The sequence below is a fragment of the Rhamphochromis sp. 'chilingali' genome (genome assembly GCF_963969265.1).
Source record: "Rhamphochromis sp. 'chilingali' genome assembly, chromosome: 18".
NCBI lineage: Eukaryota > Metazoa > Chordata > Actinopteri > Cichliformes > Cichlidae > Rhamphochromis > Rhamphochromis sp. 'chilingali'.
Genome location: NC_137945.1, coordinates 2,609,966 through 2,635,113, shown reverse-complemented (window position 1 = coordinate 2,635,113; position 25,148 = coordinate 2,609,966). Strand labels below are relative to the sequence as shown.

At 41.3% G+C, this 25,148-nt stretch overlaps 1 protein-coding gene across 1 annotated transcript in view; it reads right to left on the bottom strand.

The window, feature by feature from the left end:
* LOC308385565 (sodium channel protein type 3 subunit alpha-like) overlaps positions 1–22,192 on the bottom strand; it is a 268,750-nt gene extending 246,558 nt beyond the window's left edge. Inside the window, exon 1 of the mRNA XM_080864556.1 lies at positions 21,614–22,192. The gene's annotated coding sequence lies outside the window, so the exon portion shown is untranslated. The remainder of the gene's footprint in view (positions 1–21,613) is intronic.
* Positions 22,193–25,148: the final 2,956 nt, after the last annotated feature.

The following is a 25,148-nucleotide window of genomic DNA, read 5'->3' as shown; positions in this document are numbered from 1 at the left end:
GCATGCTTCCTGTTTCATCTGTTTGTTTTTTTCACTAGAAATTAATCTTTTAGGGGTCAGAAAAATATTAGAGTTGGCCCTTCACAGCAGTAACACCGCATGTTGAAAAATTGCGAGTTGGGAGTGACAGATCCGTCTCACTAATGTCATAACCCGGCACGCAAGGGCACGGACGCGTTCAGCTAGATGTGACAATATTTAACACCGCGGGAACGAGAAGGGGCTGGCAGTCAGTGGCTTTTCTCTTCTATGTGTGTGGGATGTTTATGGGCTCAAATTGTGGTCATAAATATTTTGTACTTGTAAATCAGTTTTGTGTGTGTAAAAAGATTTGTGTGTGGACTTGGCCAAAAAATACGTGTGAAACTCTGCACTCAAGTTTCAAGTTACAAGTACGAATTTTGACCCTATTTTTCTTCCTTTCATCTGATTGGTCAAGGTCATGTCAATCACACATTTAACAATCCAATCAGAGAACAGCTGCGTTTGGCTGTCGGAGGGGAACTGCAGGCCCTTGAAGGGTAATACAGTTTAAAACTGGAGGATCTCTAAATGTCTAGAAGCTAGGTCCCCTAACTTTCAGTGGCTGTTGAAAGGATAAAGTTGTGGTATATCAGTGGTTAGAAATACCATTATTACTTTAGGATTAGTTTAACACAAAGTCAGGGCTGTGGCTCACAGTGTGCAGCATAAAGGTCCTTTCACATCAAGCTCTATGTCCTCTACAAGAGTTTCTGTTTTTTTTTATCTTCAAATGTTCAAGAAAAACATGTTTTGCTAATTCATCACAAAGAAAGCTTTGTAACTATCCCCACTAGTGAAGACTGTGTCATTTCCACAACACTGCCCCCCACCCCCACCCCCGAGGTCCACAGCGCTGTTGAAAAGGCGCTGGAGGTCCCTGTATTAAGCACGTAAACCTGTGACACAAGAATCACCAAACTCGGACAAACCACAGACTGTTTTCCTTCGTGGTGATGAAGGAAAACGCTGGGCTGGCATGTAAAAGAGCATTTATTCCCTTCAAGGACCTGAAGCTCCATAATGCACCCCTCCGACAGCCAAACCCAGCTGTTCTCTGATTGGATTGTTAAACTTGTGATTGACATGACATTGGCCAATCAGATGAAAGGAAGAAAAATAGGGTCAAAATTCGTACTTGTAACTTGAAACTTGAGTGCAGTTTCACACGTATTTTTTGGCCAAGTCCACACACAAATCTTTTTACACATACAAAACTGATTTACAAGTACAAAATATTTATGACCACAATTTGAGCCCATAGATGTTGGAGTATCAGTGGAGCTGTAAGTCATAGGAATTTCAGCCATCACAGCTTGGATATTTTATACAAGTCTTGACAAGAGCTTATGGGGGAGAACTTTTCGAATGAGCTACACCGCATGTTCTTTTTCAAAGAGCTCTTGTCCAAAGGACACCTTGTGCCTGTCTAAGAAACAGCTTTGCCAAAGTGCACCACTGAATGCTCTGATAGACCTCTATTCTTTTCCTTGATGCACATAATTTCTCTGCTTCAGTAAAAAATGTAAAACTTTGGCACTAAGTTGGCTGCCGTCTGACCTTTAAGGTTATTAGAAGCCAACCAGACACTTTGCTGCAGCATCAGCAGCTCAAACGGAAGCAAATCTAACCACAGAAGAAGAAGCAGCAGCCTGTCTTCAGCCTCCCTTTCCCCAGTTCCTCAGCTGATCTTTCCTATAGGATGTCTAAACACAATTGGAATTCACACCAGAGCAGACCTCCATCATAGCTGTCAGTGGGACTAAGCTACATCACCTGGAAGTCCTCTTTAGGACTCCAAAATTATGGCTGGCAGGCCGCTAACGTGGCTGCCAGGAAAGAATGGAACCCAAATGCGGCCAAAACCGGACCAGCGTTTGGCTGGCGTCCGCTGGTCATCTCCCAGCCTGTGATGGAGCCAGCCAAACGACCGGCCCTCCACATGGGACGCAGAGCTGAAGGAAGAGGAGCTTCAAAATGCCAAAGTGCAAATCGACAGCATTACCGGCAGCATTACCGATTCACCTGCTCCACCCGATACCTTCAAATAATATCCATCATAGCACTGTTTTTATGGCCACTCACTTTTTAACTTGACTCTTATTGTCATCAGCGGCTTTTATTGTTATTGCTCTTCTCTTCCCGTATCTCGTGTGTGTTATTGTGCACCGTGATGGTTATTTGAAAGAGATAACACAAATCAAGAGAAAAGGTCAAAAACTGGGGGAGACTGACGGAGACATGATTTAACTTGAGATTAGGTTTTATTGCCTGGTTTACTTTATACTTGTTGGATTGACGTCCTTGTTATCATTTACTACAGATGCCACTGTGCAAAGGATAAATAAACAGAACAGTGAGAGAAGAGAGGAGGACAGAGAATAACAAGTAAAGATCATTTTTGAATAACTTCTTAACTTTGTGCGTTTATTGGTCACTAACAACAAAAGAAGAAACAGCAGCCTGTCTTTTATATATTATATATTGGCCTTAAAGGATGCTACAAACAAATCCACTGCTGTCATCATCACTGTCATTCAGTTCCTGCCCTGAAGTGTGATCAGAAATCTGCACAGTAGAAAAAAAACCCAACATGTTATTGGTTTGTCTCACTTTTCCAGATTCAATTTTTTTTTCACATGCTGCCATCAGCAGCCAGGAAAGTAAAACTTAAAAGTAGCTTACCAGTCAAAAGGATATTAATATAAAATATCTACATTGAAAAGAGAAGCAATATCCTTTCTTCCTTTAAATTAGTGCCCTTTACTTAAGTTAATGTAATGTTACCAACTTATTTTGAGTTTTCTGTTTCTTGGTTTTTGTGCTTGCACACAGACAAGAATGAATCTGTAAGTTTGTTTTATGTTATGTAATGGCAAACAAAGACTCACAGCACTCACCATTTCTGAACACTTGCGTGTAAGGGTTTTGAGTCCTGCAGTCATTTATGACTCTGGGTCTGTGTTCTTTTTCGAATGTTAACAAAACCTGTATTTCTGCCTCTGTTCAGTGTATGCAGCAGCAAAATGTATAATGTAAATATTGTAAAGCTTCTGTGATTAACAGGACCGTGACTGACACCCCTGTAGTGAGTAACAGCTCCTGGTCAGTGATCATATTCAGGGTATCTGATCAAATGTTAGTGAACTTTAGGTTTCGGTCTCTGTGCCGTGCCAAGACTGTAAACATCGAATATAAAATTTCTACTGTCAACTTGAATCATCGCTCATGTTTAAATAGTTCATTGATTATAAAAATAACTATATTATATTTGCATAAAGTTTGAAATTAAACAGAGCATGTTTTTATCATCTCTGATTTTGTTCCAGCACTTTAACCTTTGATATTTAAATGTTCTTATCTAGTTAATAGACTACAGGTAATCTTGAGTATTATTCCTTGTGGTATTTGAGTTCTAGTCACAATTTGGTATTTATGAAGTTCTAGACATCTGTTCTGATTTCGTTATTATACTTAAGTCAGATTTCTTTGTCTTTGATTTCTGTCTTTACTACATGAAATTTCTGCTTTGGTTCGTGGTTTTGGTGCCTTCACAATGTTGAGTTTGAGTCTTACTGGATTATTGAAGTTCTGGTTCCTGTCAGGTTTTCATCAAGTTGTGGATACCCGTTTACATCATTTACTACTCTAGTTGTAGTTTTCAATTCTCGGCCTTCACTTAGCTCCAGTTTCTATTTTGAGTTTGTAAATCCTCGTGTGTTTAGTTGTGGCTTTGTAGCAGTTTAGAGATGACAGATCTCAGGTTTGAGACCAGGAGGAGACACATATCCCTTTGGGGTTGTGTCAGAATCAGATATGTGGAGCTATCTGTGTGGAGACCCTTGGTGAGTGAGGGGGCAGTCAAAACAAAGCTTCTTCATTCCCCGTGTCTTTAGTTACTGTACTGTTCTATCTGCTCTCCCCTGATTGTCTGCACCTGTGTCTCACTCATCCCTGCGGTGCCTTACCCTTTCAGCCTTCTCGGTGTATAAATAGTCCAGCCGTCTCTTTGGCCTTAAAGGCATCTGTTATACTTCCTAGTTTGTGTTGCTCTTTTTGTTTTGCGTCTCCTCCTTGGACTTTGTTAACCTCTGAACTTATACGTATACCAAGTTTGTTCATTGTGAGTGTGTAGTAATTAACAAGGAGTTACATGAACGAGCTAGTATACCTCACTTTATGGTGTATTAATCGTCAGTGTTTGCTACATTTAAGTATTTATTTAAATATTACGGTGACCACGTTTTCCAGCTACTTTCGTGGAAATTTTATTTTTTAATTTTATAATTTCAAATAACTTACTCAAATGTTCAACATGCTTTAATATTAATGATAAGGATAGTGGAGAGACTCATCAGTAGGACACATTAGGACATGGTGTGAAAATATCAAATGTCCACACTTATTGGACAAACAATGTTGCCTGCATTATAAATTTGCTTGTCAGTCATTAATTCTTTAATTTATATTTGTGCTCATTCACTCAGCTTTTCACCTCCTAAAGCAAACAATATTTGCAGTCTTTATATCCACTGCAGTGGAGTTATTTCATTACATTTTATTCTCTTATTTCATATTTGAAATGTTCTCACTCATTCATTAAAAAAAAAGATGAATTATTAATTCAAAGTACCGTGGAGTTTCATGTGTGGCCCTGGAGAATAATGTAGAAATAATTATTCTCTGATAAATTAATAACTTCCCTAATTTATTCTGACTGAAACTGGCGATAAGTGAAAGGGACGCATGTGTAAATGTGCGGCCTCTTTACGGATTCACAAATCGAGGAGGAGGAGAAATGAGAGACGGAGGGAGGAAGAACATGGAGAGAGAGGAGGGAGACGGAAGTGTTTGACACGGCCGCCCCACGTCAAAATAAATCACTAGCAGCAAAGTGTTTTCAAATGTCGGCCTGCAGCTGAGAGCAGCGATTTACTGCGATGAGGTTCGTTTTTAATCATTGGTAGATCTGAGTCGCATTTAATGTTTCTGCTGCCGACGGACGGCCGACTGTAAAGCAGGCAGAGCAACACTTAGGCCACCAAATGTTGGTACACAAGAAGACCACGTTTCCCATCAGTCCCATGGTTTCATGTCTCACCACCTTTTCAAATTACAAACATAATTAAAAAAAAACAGAATAAGAAATATTTTTCATAGTTAATATTATTATTACCAATTTGTAAGCAGACTGTAGCGAAAACACAAGGCTTTCCACGACTTTCTTGGCTCGGCCTCTCACTTCCTGGTTCATCATCTGGATGAATTTTCCACAAAATTCGAAACAATCCCACCTTAAAACTGAACAACGCAGCGTCACCTCAGAAATCAAGTCCAAATGTCAACAAATGACCAGATTCCACATAAATGGAAACGTGGCCATAAAATTACAGTCAATACTGCAGATGGAAAACAGGAAGTGGCTAAATTTGGTACATGTCATTTTTCGTTTTATAAGATTCATGTTTTTGTGCATGGTTACTAAAAAACTACAGAATAAAACTAACAATATCAGCAGGGTGTCTGATTTGTGAATGGATTGTTTAGTTGTGGTCAAATCAGATCCTAAAATATATATTTTTTGGCTAATGATAGCTAACCAAGCTAACATAGAGACATGCTGCACAGCAAAAAGGCCATGAGGTCAACATAACATAAAATTACATAACAAAATGTAAAGTCAATGGTAAGTGCACCACGGCCCTGTTTATGTCTCTATCTATTTTAACCTATGCTTACTGACAAACATGAGCTACAGGATGTCGACTGCAGTTCAGAGCAGTTTTCTGGAAGTTATGCAGAACTCCTTTAAATGTTCTCATTATTACCAAAATCAGACAGCACAGACTGAGAGTAACAATTTAGTTCAAAGAAGAGAAGATTTTTCTCTTGTATTAAAGCTAAATTCTGAATTGAGGTTAAATATTTCTGAGAAGAAAGAAGAGTACTGAGAAGGATGGGCATCTGGTGGTTAAACGGGTGGAGGAGGAGCAAAGGAGTGCGGGTGGTGTTAACAGGAGGTCGAATGACTCCATGTGTCCCTGATAAATCACGAGACCTCAAAATGGACAAACTGCCGCCAAGGTCAACTGACCAAACAGCCGGAGGCCGAGCTGCTGCCAATAAACCGCCGGGTTTGAGAGTGTTTAAGGTGAAGGTATCGTCTACAGTCTACAATAAATCTGTTGTTTCCTGTGTCGTTTACACAGCCATGCTACCTTAAATGTCTTCACACACATATGTGACTGAAAGAGAAAATACTGTTTGAATACCACTTTTTAAAAAAGTTTTATGGTTTGTAGTGTGTATACTGCACTTTATTATAAACCCACATTCCTATTTTAATTGACACTGGTCTTGATTAATGACAAGCTGGTGTCACATGTAAACAAACATGTAGATGATGGTGTCTGCACATGAGGCGGGGGGACAGTGCAAATAGAGGTTAGAGGTTAATTTTATGGGCTGACCCAGTGACCAGTGAATAGTTAACAAGAATACCACACAGGTTACAAACCGCCCTCACAGGTCCTTCATTTGACTCCTGGTCGTGCGGACTGTCCTGTTCCCACATAAAACAGAACCATGTAGTCGTAAATGTTTATGCTTTGCATGTTTTGTACAAGTCATAATTCTGATGGTTTCGTTGTGGAAGTGTCCATTAGACATAAAGGTCCCATAAGACAAATGAAACGTGGATTTTTTAGTATCAGAGGCAGATCGTTCTTCTGAGAAATCTAATGACAGTAAAACGACATTTAAAAAGCACTTTTAAATTAATTTTATTCCAGATTTTAGTTTGCAGACTTGTAATATTACTGGATTATTGCATTACTGGAGTCCTTGAACTGGCTGTGGTAAATGAGAGCTCGATTTGAAGCTGGTTGTCGGCAACTTTAAAGAAGCCAGCAATAAAAGGTGGAATTACTCATGGGGGGAAAAAAAAAGTCTTGCTCCTCAAAAATATCTCCACCCTAATATCTCCACCAGGTCACACTCCAGACAACTCTAGACAGGGAGCGGCCTGTTCCCACAAATACTTAAGCATTGTAGGGAGTGCAGGAGGCACTCTCTGAACCCCCGAGCAGCTTTTCAAAGAAACCTTTTAGAAGATCTTTTTCTGATCGTACTCAAACAGTGAGTGAAGAGAAGCCTTGAACTCCAGCCTGCAGCTCAAAGGTCCTTTAAAACTGGAAACAATATGAAACATGTAATTTCAGCATTTCTTAGACTGATCATTTCAGACCGTACAAGAAAATGACCTCCAAGCCCGAGCTCACTCCACAGCTGGTCTGAACTCATATATTGAGAACATTGTTGGAGGAGTCCATGGATGTGCCAGATGTGCCCCTGATTAACCCACCACCTGCCCCAACCTCCTCATCTCAGCACAAAGTTTTTTGTGACATCTGTTTAACATGAAAAGCAATACGAACAAAATGCAAGAAGGCTTTTGTGTCATGAATAAAGAAAAGGCTAGAAATCATGTGCACTGTTAGCTACACTTCACTGTTATCTGTAATGATTTGGTGGAGAACATAAATAAAGAGGATGTAATAATTATTGTTATTGAAAAGAATAACAATGCAAAATGAAATCGACCTTCTTTGGTTTAATTAACGTTCTGTAATTGTGTGCAAAACTGAAAAGCAGTTATTTCACCACCTTCTCCATGTCTTGGTTTTAACCTGACAGGATTAGAGTGGGGAAAACACAGAGCGAAGGTGAAGGGAGAAAAAAGAATGAATAAAGTTACTGAAGTGACTGAACTTCATTTAAAAAGCCAGAAAACCCCAGGGTCTCCGCTGTAATCAAAACAAACACGGTCCACTTCCTCGCCGCCGCTGCTGTGCTCATCCCGAATTATTGAAAAGAGTCCCGCACTGAACGTAAAGAAAGACTCTGGGGGGGGTCTGCTGCTGGCACTGATTACAGCTGTGAGTTCAGGAGGCAGTTCCAGCATCTGGGTCAGAATCAGAAAAAACTTTATTGATCCCGGGAGGAACACCAATTTGCTGCTGCTGATGTTATGCTGCCTGCTGAGTGTGTGAACCAGCTGTGCAACACACTATGTTGTATTTTGAGACGAGCACTGAGTTGCCAGCACCTCATTTGCATAAAGCTCATGTCCAGGCTGGTTCCTGAAGTGAGCCCCCTGGTGGAAGTTGAAGTTACTGCAAGTAGACAACAAAGATCTTATAGTTTTTAGTTCAACAATGTGCACGCTGTTGAACTAAAAGCAGCTTATTTCCCACCTCGAGTGTTTTCTGAAAAATATTAAGGTGAACTTAGATCTATTAAATTAACTCAGATTTAGGTGCTAAAAATGAATCAGATAGGTTTCTGGTTAAAATGTGCTCTTTATTTTAAAAAGTAACAAGTTGGCAGTGGCAGACCCTCCATAATAAGCCCTGTCAAATGACACCTTGTGCAAAACTGAAACGCTGAAATATTTTATTTAATTTTACCCGTCAGGAATGAGAATGACATGTAGAGATTTACCTTTTTCCTAAAATCTATTTTTGGATCAAGTTTCGGTGTGTTAAAAAAAGCAAAGTGGTTGGAATACTTTCCATGCCTCTTTTCCTTCTCTTCTCCTAAAAAATAAAAAATAAAAAATATCATACTTTCCAAGATTTTTCCTTTTGTTCGGTTTTCCTTTATGGCGAAAGCTCGAACGGCTCAAGGTGCAGCTATCTGGCCTCTTTGTTCCTCCGTAAGCTGCCTTATGCTGCCTTGAACAGGCACTTAAGAAAAATGTTGACTGTCAGACCTCTATTAAAGCTGACACATGCTGCTCTTTGGTATTTTACTTTATATGACTCACCGATGCAGCTGCCTTTGGAGCTGCCATTAAAGAATATCACAGACTCCTGTAAAGAACGTCTGCAGCATTTAAACAAAAGCTTTTGTACTCTCAATTTAATTGCGGCACAATAAGTAAAAGGGACTTTAAGATTTGGCTGTCAGAGTTTTTTTTTGTTTTCAAAAAAAAAAATCTATAGCCCACCTTTACAGGACGAGGGGGGGGAAAGTGGATCTTTCAAAGCAAAAGACAGCAATTTCAATGTGTCCAAAGTGCTGTGAGAACAATGCTATTACTCCACAGGTGGCAGTACTGGCAAAGTATTTATGTTTTATTTTTAGTCACAGAATAAAAAGTGGTTTTAAGTTTTTAATAAAAGGCTGAGAAGCTTTAAAACAACAGCAGGCTGCTGTAGCTTATTAATAGACACACGCGCACACACTGATGACACATGACACCATGTATTCAGCGTATTCACTGTGTCTTCACCCAGTGAAGATTGTGACATTGTGATAATACGTCTCAAGTACAGGCTGAGAACATTCTCGGAGGCTGCGTTGTTACGTAACCCGCCCCGAGAGCAATTAGACCCAAAAAATGTCAATTGTTCGAGTTTCAGCCGCGTCTCATGGTCTGCTGCAGCAGGTGGAGCTTAATGAGGAGCTCTGAAGATGCTACAGGTGCTCAGCAAGCACCAACAAGACAAAGACAACACAAACGCTGCAGTTCCTCTAGTGCCACAAAAGTGAGTCAGTCCCCATAGACTCCCATGTTCAAATGTCCAACTTTACAGCAAAAATAAACACGCTTACAGCCTGATGCAAAAACTGTTTTGGCCTCTTTGGATAGTTTCACCTGACCTGTGCAACTTTACAGGGACAGGGATGTTTTTATAACACACACATTATAGAAGAGAGGAATGCACTGTTGGTATCAATACTGTTGCAAATAAGACGAGTTTGTAACCCAGAAGTCATTTTTAGTATCGATTAGTATCGCATTGTTGACAACCCTACTGACAGGTTTATGCTAATACAGTCTGCTAGCTGCCTGCTAGACCTCAGCTAACGGTCTCCAAACTGGACCTCTGGACCATTTTTGTGCTGTTGTAGCTTTTGGGAGCATTTTTAATGTAATCATCTGACCAATAATATGGCTGCAATGCAATTCAAGAAGCCTGTGCTCCAGCTCTTCTAAATATTTTCATTTCAGGATCCAAAAAACACCCTAAAGGTCTAACACTAAGGCTTTCAAACATCCTTCTGCTATAGATCATCTCTGATTCTTAACACATTTTGATTAGGACACATCGTGTTATCACAGTGAATATTGCCATGTCACTTTGTATTTCTTTGAAAGTATCCTGCTGGGATTGAAAAGTATATATATATATGTTTAACAATTAACTTTAATTTGGAAAAACTTGATTAGACTCATTTTATGTCCACTAATGCATCAGAGTGCGTGAAGGTGATACAGTTGCAGTAAATCCTCCTACGTGAAGCTTATAATGCTCAGTGTTTGTTGGAACTGCTTTTATAAAGTGTTACTTTTATGGGCTGCATATGTAGTGCTGTTTCTATTATTTCAATCATCCCATTCAATCCAAATAAAAGACACGCCTCTATTTATAATGCAGTTCAGCTGAACGGCACCACAGACCATAATGGCCCCAAAGATGAATTGAACTAAATTTTAAAAGCTCTGAAACATGATTTACTGCAGGGCCGTTTGATTGGACTGCGCTGGTTTCAGCTAGGTGCTATAAACTGCCAAGTGAGCGTGTATTTCATTCAATATGAGCATCCATTAATCTGAAAAAAACAAGCTCTGCTGATTTGGGCAGTAAAATTGTTGAAGGACGGAGAGAAGGCATCACTTTTAAGAGTCTTTCTCTGCAAGCTGCTTTAACAGAGAAATTACAGATAATTAAACTGTCAGCTCTGCGCTCTCTGGGAGAGAGGATCACTGAGATTAAAGCAACAGATCTGTCCATCCTGACTCAGCCTCCTCACGGAGCTGCTGTGCCGCTGAGTCACCGCCTTCGGTCTGAACCAGGGACTCAGGTGATCTGCTGGAGGAAACGCAGTGAAATCCAGGCAGCTCAACAAGTGGTGACAAACAGTTAATCACAATAAATACAATCTAGAGCACCAGCAGCTAACAGTAGCTTTAAGGACGACTCTTAAGACTCAGAAGAATGTGTTTTTCTTTTGACAATTTTCTGCTTAAAGGTATGACTAACTTCCTGATAATGAAGAAAGTTATTCAGAGAGCTCCTAACTGTTGGCAGTGGTGACAAAAAGGCCTTTAAAAGACTGTAGAGGTCCTTCAGCAGATTAGAAAATGCTGTAGAGATGCAGGAGTGCATTTTATTGTTGTTGTTGACATTAAAATGCTTAACGGTGTCATGATCGTTACTTCAGTTATGTTTAGACTTTGTTTCCTTCTGGAAAGCAGATTGTGCAATGTGCTGATGGAGACGAGGCAGCCAGAGACTGTGGGATAAACGTCTAGGTAACTGTTTGAAGCAACTACCAATGAGAGGAGCTCATATGTGACCAGCTGATAATAAACTATAGAGCTTTATGGATGAGCTATGAACAACCTGTGTGCTGGGTATGGGTAATAATCAGTGTTTATGAGCTTCTTAGATGTTTAGATAACTGATGTGTTTAAATCTGTCTTCACTTCCTACATTTTTACATTTGAATATAAAGTTTGCAAAACTTTTTAAAGTGCATTTGCTACACTGAGATGGACCCGCCGTGAATACTTGTGTAACTCCTAAAGCTTTTATATGACCAAATGAAAAGAGAGTTCGAATGTCATTTCTTTGGAGCGCAGGTGATCGTTCTGAGTTTGGATTCTCAGAAAAGTTTGTTTCGCTGAAATCAGCCGGCAGTGCCAGGAACCACAAGTTGCGGTTTGCGTTCCAGACCATTTCATGCTTTGTTTAGAGGGTACGACATGAACATTTATGTCTTTCATGGGAGTTAATGGCCATGAAAACAAACGGCAGGAAGACAACAAAGGAAATGAATGCTAAGCAAATGCTCGGAGGTGGACTGTGGGTTTCTAAGCTTGACCATAAAAGCTATAGAGATGCTCTCGGGTTTCCCGTAGTGCCTTTTCTGCACAAAGGTAAGAGGTAATAAGCAGGAAGCTGGTTCCAACCTGAGGACTGATGTCAGAGAGCCGCAGTGCAGCTCGTCCGGCTAACAGCAGCTCATGTTGTCTTAGCTCCTGCTCAGCAAAGGTCAGGCCTGCTGCTCCAACACTGAACAAACAGCACAACGCCGTGTGGGGCTTTTCAACCGCGCGCACACAGAAACACACCGAGAGGCATCCGGACACACACAAACGCACCAAATACGGGTTCAGACATGAACGGACCCATGTAGGCACAGACACACACACAAAAACACACACGTGATGCATGCGAGGCAGGCGGTGCAGCACTCGAACACCTGTTGTGGGCCGCAGCAGAGCGGCGGCGAGGTGTTGACACAGCAGCTACAGGCTGTTTGAGGAGGAGCTGCAACCATGACGAGGCAAACTGACCGCTGCTCTCTAAAGGTCCCCTACACCTGTAACTGCACCTGCACACACCCTCACCACACCACACCTGGCAAAATATATGAATATGCAAGGACAGTGATTGTTGAAGTGGCGCTTTCATTGCAGTTTTTATGACATTACAGAGTAATATTTTGCTACAATAACATCTGAGCTTTTTACTGAGGTATTTCTTTATTCTTTCAGTGGTTGCATTTCCTGTTGATACGCTGTCATTTCCAAGCTTCTGCGATAGACAACGTTCGTATCATCTTACAAATCTTTTTTTTTTATCTCAACCATCACAAACATGACTTCAGCTCCCATCATTATTGATAAATAAACATATTTCATTGTTTCAAAATAAAATCACAATTTGTATCACAAGTTATTAAGTTTTTACAGTCAAGGTTTTTTTTTCATTAATAGAAGTCAATTCTAACCATAGTAATAATTTTTAACTAATAATTATTCATTATGATTTTATTCAACAATAAATGCTGAATGTTTAAATAGCAGTAAAAGCCATTTATCGGTTATTCAACATATTTTTGTCATTCTATATTTAGTTTGTGAATTTTGGGGCTTCTGTCTACAAAGTAGATCTAAAGTCCTGTGAAAGTCTAAGAAAACTGTTGGGAATTTAAATTTCTGTCAGCTTTACCACACTGAGAGGCTTCTACATAAGAATATCAGGGGCGTTGATTCAACAGCTGGAAACAGCTGGAGATGTGTGCCATCTGCAGGTATTACGGTGAGCATAGGCCAGTCTCACATTTCTTCATGAACTGAGCTCCTGATATTGAGTTGCTTCATCTGTTTATCAAATATAACCTATTTTATACCAATAAGACCTTAAATAAGACTTTGGGTGTGCCAGCCAGTGTGGAGTTAGCCAGATGTGGCCCATAAACCATGGCTGACATCTGGTCCAGGTAAGCTGGACCTATGTCTGAATGAGACAAACTGTCAAGTAAGACCGAATGTGGCACAAGAACCGGCAAACATTAATCTCCATCTGGGTCTATACAACTGATTCTCCACAAAGTCACAATTTCCAGACAAGAAATAATCATTTCTAGGATGTGAAACTTTCTCCTCCACACAGCCTGACTGAAACCAGCCACACAGCAAATATTTAAATGATTTAACTATTTAAACGTTAACATTTACATAAAGCAGACCTTTGTGCTGTTTTTCATTAAAATCTTCACTTGTCTGGTGAGAATCCTTAAAAATAAGTATATGAATATACAGGGAGTGCAGAATTATTAGGCAAGTTGTATTTCTGAGGAATAATGTTATTATTGAACAACAACCATGTTCTCAATGAACCCAAAAAACTCATTAATATCAAAGCTGAATGTTTTTGGAAGTAGTTTTTAGCTTGTTTTTAGTTTTAGGGGGGCGATCGTGGCTCAAGAGTTGGGAGTTCGCCTTGTAATCGGAAGGTTGCCGGTTCGAGCCCCGGCTCGGACAGTCTCGGTCGTTGTGTCCTTGGGCAAGACACTTCACCCGTTGCCTACTGGTGGTGGTCAGAGGGCCCGGTGGCGCCAGTGTCTGGCAGCCTCGCCTCTGTCAGTGCGCCCCAGGGCGGCTGTGGCTACAATGTAGCTTGCCATCACCAGTGTGTGAATGTGTGTGTGAATGGGTGGATGACTGGATATGTAAAGCGCTTTGGGGTCCTTAGGGACTAGTAAAGCGCTATACAAATACAGACCATTTACCATTTAGCTATTTTAGGGGGATATCTGTGTGTGCAGGTGACTATTACTGTGCATAATTATTAGGCAACTTAACAAAAAACAAATATATACCCATTTCAATTATTTATTTTTACCAGTGACACCAATATAACATCTCCACATTCACAAATATACATTTCTGACATTCAAAAACAAAACAAAAACAAATCAGCGACCAATATAGCCACCTTTCTTTGCAAGGACACTCAAAAGCCTGCCATCCATGGATTCTGTCAGTGTTTTGATCTGTTCACCATCAACATTGCGTGCAGCAGCAACCACAGCCTCCCAGACACTGTTCAGAGAGGTGTACTGTTTTCCCTCCTTGTAAATCTCACATTTGATGATGGACCACAGGTTCTCAATGGGGTTCAGATCAGGTGAACAAGGTGGCCATGTCATTAGTTTTTCTTCTTTTATACCCTTTCTTGCCAGCCACGCTGTGGAGTACTTGGACACGTGTGATGGAGCATTGTCCTGCATGGAAATCATGTTTTTCTTGAAGGATGCAGACTTCTTCCTGTACCACTGCTTGAAGAAGGTGTCTTCCAGAAACTGGCAGTAGGACTGGGAGTTGAGCTTGACTCCATCCTCAACCCGAAAAGGTCTCACAAGCTCATCTTTGATGATACCAGCCCAAACCAGTACTCCACCTCCACCTTGCTGGCGTCTGAGTCGGACTGGAGCTCTCTGCCTTTACCAATCCAGCCACGGGCCCATCCATCTGGCCCATCAAGACTCACTCTCATTTCATCAGTCCATAAAACCTTAGAAAAGCCAGTCTTGAGATATTTCTTGGCCCAGTCTTGACGTTTCAGCTTGTGTGTCTTGTTCAGTGGTGGTCGTCTTTCAGCCTTTCTTACCTTGGCCATGTCTCTGAGTATTGCACACCTTGTGCTTTTGGGCACTCCAGTGATGTTGCAGCTCTGAAATATGGCCAAACTGGTGGCAAGTGGCATCTTGGCAGCTGCACGCTTGACTTTTCTCAGTTCATGGGCAGTTATTTTGCGCCTTGGTTTTTCCACACGCTTCTTGCGACCCTGTTGACTATTTTGAATGAAACGCTTGATTGTTCGATGATCACGCTTCAGAAGCTTTGCAATTTTGAGACTGCTGCATCCCTCTGCAAGATATCTCACTATTTTTGACTTTTCTGAGCCTGTCAAGTCCTTCTTTTGACCCATTTTGCCAAAGGAAAGGACGTTGCCTAATAATTATGCACACCTGATATAGGGTGTTGATGTCATTAGACCACACCCCTTCTCATTACAGAGATGCACATCACCTAATATGCTTAATTGGTAATAGGCTTTCGAGCCTATACAGCTTGGAGTTAGACAACATGCATGAAGAGGATGATGTGGACAAAATACTCATTTGCCTGATAATTCTGCACTCCCTGTAGTATCCCTCTACATTTTAATTTTTATAAATAATCCATCATATTTTATAAAGCACGACCCTTTGTAAACTGATATCGGTTCGATGATTCATTGTTAGAAACTGTTACGTGAGTTTTTGTAAAACTGATTTTTTTTATAAGTGCTATAAAAATAAAGGTTCTTATTTTCACTTCAAACTTTATCTGCAGGGCCTGCCCTGTATCGCTGACAGTCTGTTCTCATGTTTGCACATTACAGGTTTCAGGTTTCCTCTTCATGCTGGTCTAAACTGCCCGTTACGAGAGGCTTGCCTTTCAGATTAGTTTGAAACTCCTTTACCGGCTGCACACATCATTCTGCACACTGAAGCCCAAACAAGTGTTTCACACTCTTGGCTGTCAGGTGTTGAGATTTCTTTTTAATATTGCTGCTCTTTCCAAAAAAAAAAAAAAAAAAAAATAGCTACACCACTTTTATTTTATTTTTTTTATTTTTTTCTCAGCTAACGGCCGCCGTTTACAGAAATATCTTCATTAATCTTAGTGCCCAGACGTTCCTGGATCGACTTCAGAAGCCAGTTGCTTTGAGACATCCTGTTCAGTAAACAGGAACTAAAACATGATGAAGAAGCGAGTGGAGCTGAATACATCACGACCAGAGACTCTCTGCGAGCACTCTAACTGGTGCCGTCCTAACGCTCCAGTAAAGCGTATAATAACCCCTGATGGCCTCTTCTGTCTGTAACCGTCACTCCATCCAGAATCCAGAAGGCAATGGGATCACAGGACTGCAGATTATTTATTTATTTTCTTACATATTTTGAAGCAATCCAAGCGACACTGAAACTGCATCTTCAGTGCCACCGGAAGCTTCTCAGTCTGAGGATTCTTTTCTGACCTTCCATCAGCGTTTGTTCCACCAACAAATCTTCTTCTTTGCAGCTTCTCATTTTCTTTGACTTGCCTGTCTTTTTCAGCAGATTCTCGTGAGTTTTAAGTCTAATGTAAATGAAAAAGGAAACAGTGTTTTTGACCATAAGGTATCAGAAGCAGCAAGCCTGCAGCTTCTCCCAGGCACTGAGAGGCCCAAGCAGCTCTGCACACCAGGACATCTGAAGCTGAGAGCGGCAGAGCCGAAGCAAACGACCAAGAGACACCTCACCTGTGCACCTACAGCCTCACACCTACAACAGCACTATTTCATACCCATGCAGGGAGGTTAGAAGGTGGCAGTGAGAGATTGCTGCCTGCGGCCGTTCTGTGTGCAGTTTACATAATATCCCGGTACCTGTGTAGGTTCTCTCCAGGTACTCTGGATTCCTCTCACAAGACACGCATGTTAGATTAGTTAGTGATGCTAAATTAGCCGTAGCTGTACCCTGCCTCTCGCCCCATCACACCCTGAATTAGATATGCAGATGGGAATGGGTGGATGAATTCAGGAATGGAGTAAAGGTGCTTCAGTTTATCACAAAAAAAGTTTGTTTGCGCACAGCTGGAGCTGAATGAGATCCATTAAGATAAAGCTGCCGGGGAGTTTAGTTTATGTGGTCCAAAAGCTGGTCCTGGTTCTTTGTTAACACGTTTAGGCTGCAAGTCTTTCATCTGCCGTCCCGCTCAAGGACACATCGCAGAGGTGGGGGGTGGAGTGGAGAGGAGACCTGATGTGAGGTTAAAATAGCACTCTGGCTAATTACCTGCCATTTTTCTTCCAATCCAGCGGTCCCCAACCCCCGGGCCTGGGACCGGTCCGTGAGTCGTTTGGTACCGGGCTGCGAGAGTTGAGGCTCAGGTGTGAAATGTTTGGTTTTCAGGGTTTTTATCGGTTTTCAGCGTTATTTTGTTATCGTTTTTATCATTAACTCGGTTTTCCTGGGTCTTTTCACGTGTGTTATGAATAAATCTTCTTTTATCGGTACCGGTACTAGTTTTATTTTGTTGTATTTATCCGCGACACCTTAAAGGCCGTGAAAATATTGGTGGGCATAAACCGGTCCGTGGCGCAAAAAAAGTTGGGGACTGCTGCTCTAATCTATTTACTCATCCAATTAAAGTATTAAAAATATTGTTACTGTTCACCATTTGAGACTTTTTGATGGAAAATTGTGGAGAAAGTATCTGCAGTAATATATCTCAAATATATAGTTGTGTTTCTGAACTTTGTGGTTGAAGAAAATAAAAGAAGTGAAACAACATTTTTAGCCTTTTTTTTTTATTTCTTATAAGCTAAATGGTTAATTGGTTGATTACAAATCATTTATAATAATTCTTTTAATAATTTAAACTCGCTTCCTGTTAACTAGATAAAACTGTTGATTCTCATGCTTTCACGTTATAAAACTAACTTCACTTCTTTAATTTTATGAATCTGCACATAAATCATGTGATGATAAACCCATTCATGTCTTTATCAGGTGAGTTATATGAGATTTTATCACCAGGTGACAACAGTCACACTGCACGCCGCTGACCTGCGAATTATAATCCGAGTCAGCCAGGTGGTGTTTGTGACGGAGAGGCATTCATCCAGAAGGTGGAAGGTCAAAGTTTGTGAATTGAATTAACACACTGCAGCTCTAAATGTTGCTGCGTTTGTTCCTTTCAGGAGAAAAAAAAACCTCGAACCTTTGCGCAAACTAAACCGTTACCGACACCTGGTGCACGTGTTCAGCAGCACCGTGAGGTGATTTCAAATCTGCTTCTAGAAGTCAGAAACATTTATTGTATCTTTAAAGGTGCATCTGTTTGTCAGCTTTATGCAGCGGTTTTCACAGTGGTTCCCACGGTAACTCAAAGCAGGTGTGAGACTGTAGATCAGTTAGTGCAACACACACACACACACACACACACAGCAGCGCAAAAAAGCCATCGGTGCATTTTCATTTGCTGTATCAGTGTTTCTCAGGCACTGGTTTACCAACATTTCTCTAAAAAGCTTCTATGAAAGCAGAACAGCTCAGTCAGGGCACAAATCATAGCTGCAATTATGGTCAATACCACGACCACAATTACTCAGAGACTTTGAAAACTTGAAAGAAAGAAAGCTAAAGCTTACAGCCAAACTGCACAAACTACCATCTTTTACTTTTCTGTTATTAGTCAAACTTCCAAAACAGCCATCGTTCGGCTCCTTTCACAGCTCATCGCTCGCTGTTTTTTCCTGTGGGCCGGTTGAGGATGTTGCGTCTTATGCAGACATTTTGAAATCAATTTATTAAGCGTAATTATGCGGCCCTGCGCTTTTCTCTGCCACCCGGACCTGGAACTGAATTTGACACCACTGTTTCCAGTTTCTGAAACTATGCATGTGTAGCATGTGGCTAAAATGCAACCTAACCCTAACCTTGCCCTCAGGGGGGGTTTATGGTGACCAGGTGGATGTCAGGAGGTTAAAAAGGTGCAAAACCAGGTCCACATTAATTTATGACCCAGTCATTTCTAGTCTGACAGCTCAACACTTTTTCTCATGTCTGCACTCACTCAAAAAAATCAGTTGTTGGATGAACACAATTTAATCGTGTCACCTTTTTCCACGTGATTTAACCAAGTACAATAACCCAGTTTTGACCATGTCAAACCAACACGTTTGGCATTTAGTGGTTTAATGTAATCAGAATTTTGTTTTAATTCATTCTGCACAAGTTAAAAACTTCAGGAAAACACAATGAAATCTTGTTGTTTGAACAACTTTGTTAATCAAGGCAATTACGGCTAGTCTTGCTTAATGAACCAATATGGGGGTTGATGATTTCATAGAGACAGACAACCATTTGCATTCATGCGTAGTTTAGAATCACCAATAACTCTAGATTGGATTGTGGATTTGAACCCAGGCCCTTCTTGCTGTGAGGCACCAGCACTGACCATCACACCACCAAGCTGTCACTCCAGGCTTAAAACTAGGAAAGCTGTGATTTCAAGGCTTGATGCAGACTTCTCTGTACGTTTTTGTCCTTGACAGGTTAAACCACAATAAATAGCGAGAGCATACACGTGGTGTGGGTGTAGCTGTCTAGTGATTTTCCTGCAGTTTGACATCTCATGTGATCGTGTGAATTGCGTGAGTCCAGCAAATAACCGCTCTTACTAGATTGTATCAGGTCATCTCAACAAGAACAAATTAAGTTGCTGAAGTTCATGCAGATGCTATATGATTTAATTACGTTCACCATAGCAAGATGAAATTATTTAGTTCAAATTACAAGTTTGAATCTTGTACATGTAACAACCACCCAATTTCATGTTTTTGAGTCCTTAGAGCCAGGAGAGAATCAGCAGATTGTGTTTGGCTGTGTGGGGAGAATGGAGAAATCCCACCCCAAATAAACAATAAAAGCTTTTAATAAATAAGCAGTTAAAACTGAAGGATTTGTAAGAACAGAGAGTCAGAGCTGGTCTGAACCACCGACTGCTGGACAGTTTGAGTTTTTACCCTGAGCTGTTTGGAGGACTGAAACCCTCCATGTCTCGTTTCTTCTGAGTGTTATTAATATGCTTAATAGAAAACAGGCCTTTGCTTGTATTTCTGTCTCTACTCTAGCACGTTTGCTCTTTTTGCTTACTTGGTAGAAATTCTTCCATTTCCTGTAATTAGTTTCTGTTGTATTTCTTGTTATAATGGGAATTGTTGCTGTAAAACAAATTTCTCATAGTGCAATGGTGAAAAGAAACTTAAACCTTGTTTCTTTTCTGATATGCAAGACAGGTACAGGATGAACTTGTCAGAATACATCTAGAAGAACCAGTGCTGCTCTAAACCTCTGGAGAACACCTTTGAGTTCTCACATGGAGATACAGAGAGAACAAATCGCCCACGAAGGCTCAAACCCAGAACTTTCTCACTGTGAGGCAACCTTACAAACCTCTGTACAGACACCGAATGAGGCATGTCAGATTATTAAAGAAAATCCCAAATAAACAAATTGAAGACTGAAGTTAATATTTGAGCAGCAATTTTGAGCAAAAACGCTCTCCTGAAAATCTTGGAATAAACGGTGCAAATATACAACTGCGCACCTTTTCAGGCCCGGAGGACTAATAATGAGCTCTGCAGGGGACATTTATGGTGACTGTACCTGTAGGGACAGAAAATGACTTTGACTGTAGCAGTGTTTCTCTCTATGAGCGTGTAGCAAATCAACGGCTCCATTAAAATAAAATGAATAGACAACACTTCTGGTGCCATTTCCGTCTGTAAACTCATTACTCAGCGCCAAACACACACCTCCAGTGCCATTTAAATATTACAGCGATATAAGAAAGTCCGGTGTGACCATCGAGGACATCAAATACATGTACCAGACACTCAGAGTTCTAATCTGTGTCATACATGTACATCCTCTAACAAGTCCTCATATCTGCGGGATGCTTTTATGCGTTTCACAACAGAAAGATTCTTGGAGGAAAAAGTGGCAGAAAGGTCAGACTGACGCACTTCGCGTCTCAGCGGTGTTATTGGAATATCACAAAGACGTAAATGTGACAACCAGCAGCCACCAGCACGGCCCGAAATGAGCCTCCTCTCACATAAACAAAGCCGCTTAATTAATGGAAAGTGGTGGCACGGGTGTGCTCGGCTCGGCACGGCCGGGAAGGAGCGGGGTTGCATAGGAACAGGGGGAGCGGAGTCTCTGGAGGGCGAAAGTGGCTCAAAGCAGCGGAGCAGAAGGGGAAGTGAAGGAGGGTGAAGCGCTCTGACATCTACTGAAAACTGCGAGTTTTCGGGGCTGACCTCCGCCTGCGTCATAAAAAAAAACAAATTTGCGTGGAAATGGGTGCAAACGGGAGTTTTGAGGCAGGTGGGGGAATTCAATTACCTTTAAACTCCAGGAACGCGCGCGTAGGTCATTCTTTGCAGGGGAGTAAATAAATTAAGAGGCTGGGACGTTTTAACGACTTGGGCCCTCCAAACGCACCCGAACACTCTCCGGTCTGATTAAAGTTGCTCCGTGAACGCGCTCACGGGGCAAATAAACGGCTGATATCAGGAGCGCGCCGCGCGGCGTGTCGCAGGTGTTTGGAAACGCCAGGATCAGCGGGAAAGGTCAGAGTTCAATCGTTCAGGAACATTCCCGAGCTTTAAGAAGAAAAGGAGATACTCACATGTGAAACTCCTGCGTTTAAAAAACTGCTGCTTTATTTCACACCATCCCCGCCGCGCCGCTCGAACCCCATCCACACAGGAAAACTCCGCGGAGTGCGTGGAGTGAAATCTCTGAGCTCTTCTTCGCTTGTTTTGTTAATCCAGGGAAAGTGATGATGTAGCTGAGATGAATGAGCAAGTGTCCCCTGCGCGCGCCTCCAGCAGCGCAAAGAGGAGCGGACTGTAGCGCTTCAGTCCAGCCGGGGAGGAGAAAGTGCGCACCGGGCTCCCTCACTCCGCCTGCTCCGCTTCCTCCAGCATCTCCCCAACTTCTTAATTCTCCTGGAGTGGCTTTAGCTCTTCATCTGCTCCCCTTTAATCCTGAAAGGAGCCCTGGTCCGAATCACGAAAGCAGATTTTAAAAACAGAAAAAGAATTTTATCCTTTTCAGGTGTGATCATTAAAAAGCAAAGGAGCGCGCGCTTCCAATAAAGTCCCGCGTGGACTCCAGCTGCTGGTTTTACTGTTTCTCTGGGTAGATTCTGGGAGGAGGAACACAGAGAAGTTGAGCCGTCACAGCGGAGTGCTGGGCTGCGTTTAGGTGCGTCGGTAGGCTGGCAGGGCTGACCGGCCGGACTCCCATCATCCCCGCCGCTTGATTGCCCCCAAGCACTGAGAGAGAGAGGGAGAGAGTTGGGAAAGGGGAGATAGAGAGGGAGTGGATTATCGCGAGGTTACGCCCCAATTCCCGTTTGTCTCGCTCTGTGGTGGCCGAGGGCACGCGCACTTTTGTAAGCAGAGACACGCAGAAAGTCCACGCATGAGAGTAACGGCTAAGATGTATTAATGCAGTTTATCAGACCTCTGTACACCTGACAGTTCATGATGTGTAGCACTAGAAGTGTGCTGTGTAATTCTAACTGAAATATACTTTATGCTAAAAAATGAAATAAAAAATATTACGATAAAGACTTTTTTACATACATGTGCCCCAAACACCGCACACTTTACAGAAATTTATATTAATCATTCACAACATGAAGTCAGAGTCCATGACTTTCATTGTCTTATGCACTGTAAAAAAAAACATGTTTCCTTATAAAATAGAATTCTGCCTGTGCTGCCCAAATAAAAAAGCCAAACATAGTTTCAGTCCTACACACTTTATGTTTCATTTCTTGTGACCCATAGACCAACTTTATCAACATTTATCAACAATGACTACCTTGAACATCAACACTTCCCAGGAGTCTCGGTCCCGGTGATCTGTTAAACCTGCCAAACCTGCAAGTATAGAGTTTACATTTTGTGTTAGGAGAGAGAGAGCCTGCTTTTGTGCTCCATACACCGGATCATTTACAGGAACTCTGGTTTTATCTCATTTATTTAGTAAATCCTGGTATTATGATCACAGCTTGTCAGTCACTGCAGTGTATTGACATCGATTGATCCATTCCTGCAGTTCTGGGTCACGGGGGGTTGGGCCTAGGCAGAGATGCCCAGCTCTCCTCCTCCCCTGCCATCTCCACGTTGGGAAGGTGAGGATAGGAACATAGATCGATCCATAATTCCACAGTTTCACTGTCACACAGCTCTCTCATCACCACAGCGTTACAGCGCCCTCATTATTGTCTATGTCACACCAGTCCACCTGAAAATCTCCAGCTCTTTCCTTCACTCACAAAAAGATTTAACTCCTTCCCAACCTGGACTGGGCACTCCACTGTTTTTTGACTGAGAACTTTGGCCTTAGATTTGGAGGTGGTAGCTCACATTGATGTTGGCTGTCCCTTTAATGTATTTGCTGCAAAGTCATGTCTCAATCAGCAGTATCCTTCAGTCCAACTGTTATCTTCTCAATCACTCACTGTGAAGTTAAGCAAAGTTTAATTCAGCGTCACTAATTCTTATTATACACAAGTCGCTGAATTGCGTTAATAATCCACAGTCACTGGTCAGCTCATCACTGCTCGCGTATTCCTGTGTGGATTCACTGTAAAGCTGCTCTCAGCCACACAAACACAAGGAAACACATCACACACCCACAAGACTCGAACTCTAAAGACAGCATCTCTAAAGCATGATCACAACACGCTAAAATCAAGGATTTAAAGTTAAACACGACCGTTTCAAACACACATGTGTGACTACACTGCCCAGAATGCACGAGTTGGATTGTAGGTTTTTCCTTGTCTGCTGTGAGAGATTGATGCGAGATCATAAAATCATGGCTGCATGTAGTTGTTTCATTCAATGATCCAACAAGGTTATTACAGCAAAGTAAAACTAACAACAAGAACTCAGTATTGTCCTTATAAAACTAACGTTAAGGTTAAGTTTGTCAGCACAACTGGCCTGAGGAGACTGTTGTTCATCATTTTATTTCATGTACTTGTAATATCTGCTCTAAACATCCAAAACGTTTCCCTGCACAAAACCACTGACATTATAAAAACTAAGGAGTAAAACTATCACTGAGGGATTTGGAAAAGTAGATTGAAACTAAATATTTTACAACAGTAACAACCAAAGAACACAACTTAATGTTTTCAATGTAATTTATAATATTTTTAAACATGTTCTGGAAGTTGATCTCTGCCAACAGTAAAAGCAGGGGAAAAGAAAAAACAACAAAAATGTTTCATTTAAGAAAAAAGAGAAATTAATAATAAAGACAAAAAATTGTAGCAACAGAATAAACATAAATAATCTAAAAACAATATAATGATAAATGAATAGAAACTCCAAAAAACATCAACTTTAATCAGCAAAATGAAGATGATTGAGTCACATCATCGCTTCATGATAGCAGTCCAACATTTATTTATTTATTTGCGATTTTTTCCCCAATCCGATAACTTTGAGTCCACTTCTCAGCAGGATCCATTATTTCCCAGCATGCCGCCTGTTAGCAGCAAGCCCACAGTGTGAAGCGTATCACAGTCTCCCCCTGGTGTGTGTTATCACTTACTGTCATCACAGCAGTTAGTAAGAGATGCTGCACGCATATTTTACATTTAATCATGTTTCACTAGAGATGAAAGTGAGCACGAAGTATTTAAAATAAGGTCGGCCGTAAACATCTGCAGCTGTGATATTAATATAATATAACACTGTGGTGAAGGAGGCAAGAAACGAATCCAGCACCCTTTCTACATTTACACCAGAACTATAGACGCCACATTTTTGCAGTTCTTCAGACAGGAAAATGAATCTCCGCTTAACTCTCTGTAAAAGTCCTCGAGCGTCACTGATCAGTTCTCACTGCGAACAACTTTTCACTTCTTTTACAGATTATATTTCACTGGTTTCAGAAACACAGAAAAAGCTCTGAGCAGAGGACCAATCACAGGAGTCCAAGGCTGCAGGTCACAGGTTTGACTCCCACAGCTCCAGACGCCTGACCTGCTGTCGTTTCTTTCACTTTTAGGCTTCAGTTTGTGTTTGATTGGAACCAGGAACCAGGGTTCTTGTTGTTTTTTGTACTGCAGTGACATGAATACAGGTGAGGAGATGCCTCCTGTTTGGCTAAATATTAAACTACAGCGCCCTCTT